The following is an 8513-nucleotide window of genomic DNA, read 5'->3' on the forward strand; positions in this document are numbered from 1 at the left end:
CTCCCTTCTTCCTTCCTTCTTTCCTTACTTTTCCATCCTTTCTCTCTCTCTCTTTTTGAAGAATATCTCCTATAACTGTTTATTGCCATATAACCCTGCAGACTGCCAGGAAACCTTTGGAAACCAAGGGAAACACAGACACTGTGACCAAACTTAGTCAACAAGCCCATAAGCAAGACGCATCATGCTTCCAGTGGCTTCACAGAAGCACAAAAGAAGGTCAGAAGATAAAGGCAGAAGGTGCATTACTTTCTGGGATGAGATGGGTAATGCAAGCATGTAGGTGTTTATTTAGAGCTCCATCTTGCAATATGATCCCTATTCACAGTTCTTTTGTTTTTATCAGGACTTCAGGCACAAACTGGATTGCAGGCCTCCAAAAAAGCCTTGCTTTTGAAAGAAGTGGAGTTTAAGATTTTTGAATTCTCCATTTTCATCCTGTCTGCTGTTTTTTCTTCCTCTTTAGCTTTTCTTTCTCCTTTCGAGCAGGTTGGTCAGCCTTTAGAATCAGTTTTACAATTTTCCCACACTCACGGGCGTGTTAGGGTTCACTGCTGTGAATGTTCAAGTAGCTATTCTTTATGACTCGATTTTTCTTCCATGAGTCAGCTTACGCTCATATCAGATTTTGCAAGAAATATTTTACAGTAAAAAGCCTCCCAACACTATGAGCTAAAATTTAGATAAAGTATTCAGTGTATCCCTTTAAATATTATGTTTCATATTTCTTTATGGCAAAGAAAAGAGAAGCTTTTTTAGAAAAGTCCTAAAAACACCGGTATCATTTGTATGCTTTTTTCTCCCCTCTAATAGATTTTAATAGAAAATTATATCCTATTTGTAAGAGTCTATTGGATAGTTCAAAAAGGAATAAGAGCTGCTGAGAACTGGTCTCTTCAGCACATGCATAGAATGACTTCCCCTCAATCAAATTTTCAGTATAGTTTTGATTGCACTAAAAACTACGCTGATGTTGTCAACATCAAAAGGAACTATTTCAGCACGTTGGAAATGCACTGGCTTTGTAACAAGATCAAATTATAAGACAAGACTGATCATAGCACTAGGCAAGATTCCTCCCTTGGAGTAAATTTGGTGGTTGTAGAACAGCTTTGACAAGACACCTCTGTGAGAAATGAGAAAGGTGGGTTCAGATCCTCTCAGATGGAGAAGACACTAAGATCCGGGTTTCACACAGCCTAGATACGTGCTTGCTTTAGCAGAAGAGGGTGGCCACTACCATCAGCAATCTTGTAATGCTCGTCTGTTATTTAACTTTTTTTTTTTACTGTAAGTGTGTTAAGAAGGAAAGATTCCATTTTGGGTTGAATAAAATATTTTCCGCAACTCAGAGCAACATTTTATAGTCTTTCTTGTGAACACAAATAAACCCCAGATATTTCTGCGGTGGATCAGTTCAAACAGATTTCAGTCCAGCTCTGATTTATTTGGCTTGGCCACTGAACTGAAAATTTATTCAAATGACCAAAGAACCAGAAGACCAGAACTTCATAACATAAGTGAAACACACACATATATACAATAAGCAGGAGCCTCTCTGTCAAAGCGCTTACTGTCTAAGAAGCAAGTCAGGCCTCAGAAAGGTTCCTATCTCCGTGTTGTATTTAGGAAGTCTGTGCAGGACCTGGGAAGCCAGCCTGGACCACCAGCATCCTAAATCAGTGCCCAAGCTGCAAGCCCTTCTCTCTTTGCTGCTCAAGCCTCCCACTTCCTTTCTGCAGCAAAACTACTCTGGTTCTAGCGGTTAAAGGCTCTCCTCACTATCAGAAAAGCTAACTTGCTTACTCCCTTAGTGTGTACAAGGTACCTATTCAGATACCATCAGACCCTTGCATTAACTTGGCATTGAGATTAGAATCAGAGGTTCTTTATTCAGATATAACATCTACAGCAGAAAAAAGTTCCTCTTTTCAAGGTCTAGGAAAACTTCTCGCTGGCCATCAGCTGCCAAATGCATCTGCTGTGGTGCTGGCTGTTTGGACTACAGATTGGGATCTGTAGGCTAGACTCAATCCCAAATTCACAAGGAGTTTACCTAAACAAGGAAAGTAGGGTTTGAGTTTAGAAAAAGTGTCACGCTGGCCTTCTGAGCCATGAAATTATTTTAACAGGTGAAATGATTTAACTGGCATTTAAGATATTTGCACCGGGTTGAAGAATGAAATGAATCTGATGAGGCTATAGAACCGACTGTATAGAGACTGGAATAAATATGAATGTGAATAGCTCTGCAGAAAGACATAGGAGGCAGAAATGCAGTTTAGGGAGGAAAACAGAGGTGGGTGTGAAATGATCTAACTGTTGGCATTGTGTGCAGTACAGTGGACATTGCTTACCTTCATTAATGAGATACAGCACTTCACTACCCCATCCTTAGATATCAAAGCACTTCTCACTCAGGGTAAATATCATCCTGCCCATCATGCAGATGGGAAAACTAAGGTAGGGAGAGGTAAAGACCAACATTTTCCAAACAGCTTGGTGATTTTTGATGCCTCTATTTCTGTGTGCCCAAAAGGAAACCTGTCTGGACTGACCCATGTGTTTCTTGAACCTCATGATTTTCATGAAGTGTGGAGTACTGTTTGCTCAGCATGTACAAAAATGAGGCCCAAAGTGTCTCAAACTCAGCATTTGAAATGAGCGCACAGGAAAACATTGGTCTCTTAAATGCTACTCTTGCTCATACAGAAAGCCACCAGCATACTGTTTCTTTTTCTAAATTACAGTAAAGGTATCTTTCTTCTTTTTAAATAACATCTCTGATCTTGACATTGTTTATCAGAGCTTTTATATTCACATTCAAACCTGTAAGGCATCCACAAATACCACTGAAGTATTTGTGGAGGTGCACTTGCTTTTTCCTGATGTTCATATGAGTAAATTCATCTTGCATGATAGGGAAGATGAGGATACTACACCTTTTTCTGTCATGCAGAGCTGTAAATTTTCATTTTGGACATGGGTATTGCAGCTCTTCTGACAGCATGACACCCACTCTCTGTCTTGCTGATTTTTCTGTTGCCTTCCATGGCAGCACAGATGCCGGAATTGAATTGCTTGGTGTCTGTTGGGCAATGTGTCCAGAGTGGTGTTATTCTTTCACCAAGGGTTTCAGGCACAGAAAAGTTCCTGACTGAACCAAGCAGAGACTAAGCAGGCTGCCTGCCTGAGGTCTGTATTTGCACAAGGCTGATGTGCAGAAGACCAATGTCAATGAATTCAGACTGCATCACTGAGCACGGATTCTGATGCAGTGTCTCGCTTTGCTCAGATACTCACACCTACTCTATCACAGTGCATTGTTTTTTTCTGCTATTTTTCCCTCCTAAGATCTTAGGATCTTACCATTTCTATTTGCACAAAAACCTAATTTCCTCAGATGGGTATTAAGAAAAAGCAAATACATATCCACAGATACCACAGACATTTGTGGAGACTCTGCACCTTGTATTCAAATGAAAGATTGTCATTTTTATTTATTTGTGATGTCCTCTCCTCTCTAATTCTCTATTCCCTAATGACTTTCTGCCAGACTAACTTCACTATGACAATGCCAGGTCTGTGTGCTTTTCTCTTTATTTCTCTCTCCTTGATTGGTGTACATTGTTGTGTGAGCTGTGAGATAGTAGCTGTGCTTTACCCCAACCCTGACTGAGGTATCTCCAGGTTCTGTCAGGCCTCTGGGAGACAAATACGGTCAGGCTGAAATTCAGACAGCTTATGCACCATCTACAGTCAACTCCGGCCTGTCTGCGAGAGTTGCAGTATGACTGTGTCTCATGATGACCTTTTGCCCAAGGAGAGTGTCAGCCGTAATGCCTGCAAAGTTTTGCTGCACTGGAAGCACAAATTACTATTACACATGAAAACAGCAGCGAGATGTGTAGTGATATCACTGGGGCAGCATGTGAACACCAAGGTGATTTGGGTGAAATAGGGCAGTGGAATGGAAAAAGGCCACCTTAATTGTGCTTATGAAAAATTACAGATGAGGAGTATGATTCATTAGCAAAGTGTAACACCTTGCAAGACTTAAAAATAATTAAGTTCTGAAGTTCTTCTTGAAGCAATTGATGTTTTTCACACGGGGGAAAGAGGAGGGAAGTTATAAAGAAGATGGAGAATGCAAGGTACTAGTTACTGTTATTTCCTTAATTTGAGACCCATGCTTAAACCTTCCTGATTTATAAAAGAAATCTCTTGGGTTTTTTTCTGCAACTTACTTACTTACAGTTTCATTGTACAAGAGGAAAAAAGAAGTCCTAAGGTTTTGAAAAGCCGCAGCGGTTTAACTGTAGATTTGATTTAAAACTGCTTTGTTTGATCAGTAGAAAATCCCTGTGTGAACTCTCTTATTTGGTTTATCTCAAAATGAAATAAACTCTTTGGCTACCACATAATTGAAAGTCAAACTGGCTTGAACCAGTTTAACTAAGTTGGTTCAAAACCTAATTAAAGGCTTGATTCAATGGTGCTAATGCAAAGTTCAATAAACTAAATGCCAATGAAGGCTCTTTTAGGAATGGCCACTGCTGCTGAAGGGGAAGGGGTTTAAACCAAGTTTAATTAATTTACTTTAAAAGTTAATTAGATAAACTATTCTAAGTGCCTCTGTGTAGAGGAGCTTTCAGGCGTATGACAATGAATCCATTGGAAAGTTGCTGCCTTAGCCTGAGGAAGTGAGTGAAGTTCAGAAACAGCAGGCAATAAAGCCTTGATTTTTTTTTAACAAAAACCAAAATAGCACGCTTTTCCTCTCGCCCCATTGGAAAGTGAGAAATATATTTTTGCCTACATTCACTCAAATTTCCTACCCTTGCTGCCACAAGTGCAGCTCCCCCAATGGGAACAGTGGTCATGATAGAGCCATGCTAGCAGGGCTGAATCTGAGCGTCTGAACAGCGTGGTAGAATCTGGCAAACAACACGGTTTCAAAACAATTGCTCTGGTAGGGTCAGGAATTTTGCAACAAGAGACATTTCACAGAAAAATTCTCTATAGAGGACTATAGGAGCAACTAATGTATTTTGCAGGACTCTGATTACAACAAAACCCTCTCAAAGGATGATCACGCGGTGTAACAGAGTTCAGGGTGGACATGTGTGCATGTCAAACAGCCAATCCAGCTACAAAGGAGACATCCATGCATAGAAGGCCTGTGCCCCCTAGTGTATATATTAAGACTGTCTTTTATAAGATATGGAGAAGCAAATCTCCTCGAAATACAATAGAAAAGCATGTTTGAATGCAAATGTAAAATTTTTATTCCTTGGCCACATCCTTCCCACGATGTCTCCTAGTAGAGGGCCCAAGTAAATGACATAGATCCATCTGTACTGTTATGGGGAATGTCTTGTTTTGTCTGCTATGTGCTTTTTTAAAAGATGCTTGTTAAACATGTATTTTCCTCTTTTCCAAGACTGATTTCACTTCAGTTAAAATTGTTATGGAGTTACCATTGACTTCAGTCAGAAGAGAGCAGTCTTAATTCATAGTTTTCTTACCCATGTGAACAGGTCTGCTTACATCTCTGAGCCTGGGGTCATCTAAAGGATTTATCCCACAATCTGGAAAGCCAAACAGAAACCAACAGCTTTAAAGGCATAACACTGCTTTTTGGGCTAGTGCATTTATCTCCTAAAGAGATATTTGATTTTTGTCAATGCTCAGCTCCATGCAGCTAAATAATTTCTGAATCAGGAATTAGTATTTTCAGAAGAGCTTACTATTGGCTCTACCTGGAAAAAATAAAACTTCTCTTTCTAGGCCAGTACTGTTTTTAGACTCAGTATGGATGCATGTTCCCCACATTGTCCTAAATGAAATGAGCACAATTCTGGGAAGAGCAGGGTAGCCATAAGGCTGCATTTTGCATGCTATGGACAAGAGAAACTTTTTTGTAATGGCAGAGGTGGAGCATTAAAGCTAACTAAGAAAAATTACTACCCTTAGTTTTGTAACCGATGCCACGGTACCTTAACTAGCAGGCCAATGCATAAGGGAAGAGGTGTTTTCAGTCTAGATGAGTTCAGTGCGGGAAAACAAGGTGAAGACAGGCTCAGGTCTTGGATTATTCCTACCTAAAATGGTAATCCTTGTGATGGGCAAAGTACTCCAACTGTCATACGAAACCAGGGGTAGGTAACAGGACAAAGAATGCTAGGGCCTCAAAAAGTATCCTGTAGCTTGGCTAGCGTAGAGCCACTGCTGTGCACTGGACATTTCAGAGTATGTACAAGCATGTACGCAACAAGGAGAGAGGAGAAGCTGTCTGAATGTGACAGTGGTCTAGAGGATACCATGGCAGCTGGACACTCCCTCTGCTGCTGTGCCCAGGCAGGCACAGGGTGCTCCTGTTGGAGTAGTCCTACTCCTGCTAGACCGTACTGGCTGACCTTGATGGTCCTGCACAGTCTGTAAGACTCATAAGCCAGGTAAGATTTTGCTGGCATTGCATTGGTCTGGATGCATCACTGTGATTACTTTCTGACTGCAGACTTAATCAAATTTAATTCCCATTCCCCTCCCAATACCTTGGCCTTGTCTGTTTGATTCAGGCCTCATGTTTAGCTCATTTCTACATACCCTAAAAAGCAGCCATCCACATTGTTTCTATCATGCACTGGAAGACTACCAAGATACTGGAATCAATGAAGCACGAGATGATCTCAGGTCTATATAACACCATGGGAGACATGTATGGCATGAACATTCACAGCATAGCACAGGGCCGGCTGTCTACTAGTTAGTATCCCCTCCCAGTGGAGATGTCCTTCCAGCAATCAGACCAATAGTCTACAGTCTGGGAGAGTCTGAATCCATACTTTCTCTCTATCTGCTTTAGGAAGAAGGATACACCATGCTCTTCAATACTGGAGCTTAAGCCTAAACTGTTCAGTTGGATCTGAGGCTTTATGGTACAGCTAACGTGGGATTACTCTTTAAAAATCAACAGAAGTGTGACACCAATATGTGATATCTGTTCATGGCTGGCACTCAGTCATGAGTGCTCTCTGCATGCTAAAAAATCATATGACTGAGCAGATATCCTTCAGTTATGAGAAAGATGCTTACTTTGGTATTCAGTAATGACCTTTCCTTGAGGGACTGCAGATTTACAGAGTGGAATAAACCTAGCAAAACTCTTAGGAAGTACTGTCTACACTCTAGTGTGAAACTTCAAATATTTTGGACTTGACCCCACTCATATCTTCAATGTAAACATAAGAGGCTTTTAATACTGTTTTGATGGATGGTGTTGTGTCTGTTTCCATTTGAAAGCCAAGGGAGCATCTCAGTGTTTGAATTTGTGTCAGTAGTCCTATTTCCGGGTATTATTTATACCTCCTGAAATTAAACAGCCACAATTCCTTGGATATATTTGGAGGATTGTAACAGTTTATGACTAAAAACTCCCTGAGATCTCCTACTGTAAACTTCTAAGCACTAAAACGAAGCACATGAGGGCAATCCCACAGAATGTCCCCACATACATCAGAACAACAATCAGGCTGGTGACAATTGCTTCTGGGGAGAGACTGTGACCTCCTGAGTTGAGAAGCTGAGATGCAGTTTGCCACATAATCTTTTTAGGAACTGCCATACTTTACATTATCTGTGAGAGATCATTTAAGGAAAGGACTTCATAGATCTGTTTAAAGAAGAAGAGAAAAAGAAACCGAGAAATATTTCTGATGCCTGTATGATACAGTGTGGGGGGTTGATAAAGGAGTCCTTTAATTTGCTCTCAGGTCAGATGTTTCTCATGTGATGCAGCTAGAAAAAAATATATAAAAAAAAATAAAGGGACATTCTGACTGAAAGCTGTATGGCATTAACTCTCAAGGAAGGAGGGGCTGACACATGTCTTTGTGTTCATACCACCCACTTGTACAGAAGAGGAGCACTGAGTTAAGCCAGATTTTAAGCTCTGAAAACCACAAAGGAGGCAGGCAGAACACGCGTTCTCGGAAAGGCAGCTGTCAGTGAGGCAGAGCAGTGCAGTTCAGCCTGCCAATGCTTTCGCTTTGAAGATGTAAAATCTTCTAAAACGAATAAATATTTTTACTATTAGCCCAAATTTATGCCAGATATATAAGACCCACATAAAACTAAAGGGCTCTAAAATTCCTGTTGGTTGTGGAAAAACAGAGCACAACCAAAATTGTTCCTTGCCCTAACAAACTTGACAAGCAATGGAGCATACCATGCGTGAAGGATTCAATTCATCAGAGAAATTCCCATTTAAAAAAATCCAGCTGGATCAAGTGACCAGTGGAAAGGAACTTAACAACTCAGCACAAGGAAAAGGATAGACACAGCCTTTGAGACAAACCTATTTCAAAGAGCTGTGACACTCTTCTGACAAATACAGCCAAGCACACAGTTTATTGGTTTTCCTAGACCGACTGTCTCGGCAAAGGGCAGCCGACAATACTTTGATAGGCAGTTCTCTGGGGCTCTGAAGAATTTTATGTGTTACTTATTTC

Source organism: Apteryx mantelli, chromosome 3, assembly GCF_036417845.1.
Source record: "Apteryx mantelli isolate bAptMan1 chromosome 3, bAptMan1.hap1, whole genome shotgun sequence".
Lineage (NCBI taxonomy): Eukaryota > Metazoa > Chordata > Aves > Apterygiformes > Apterygidae > Apteryx > Apteryx mantelli.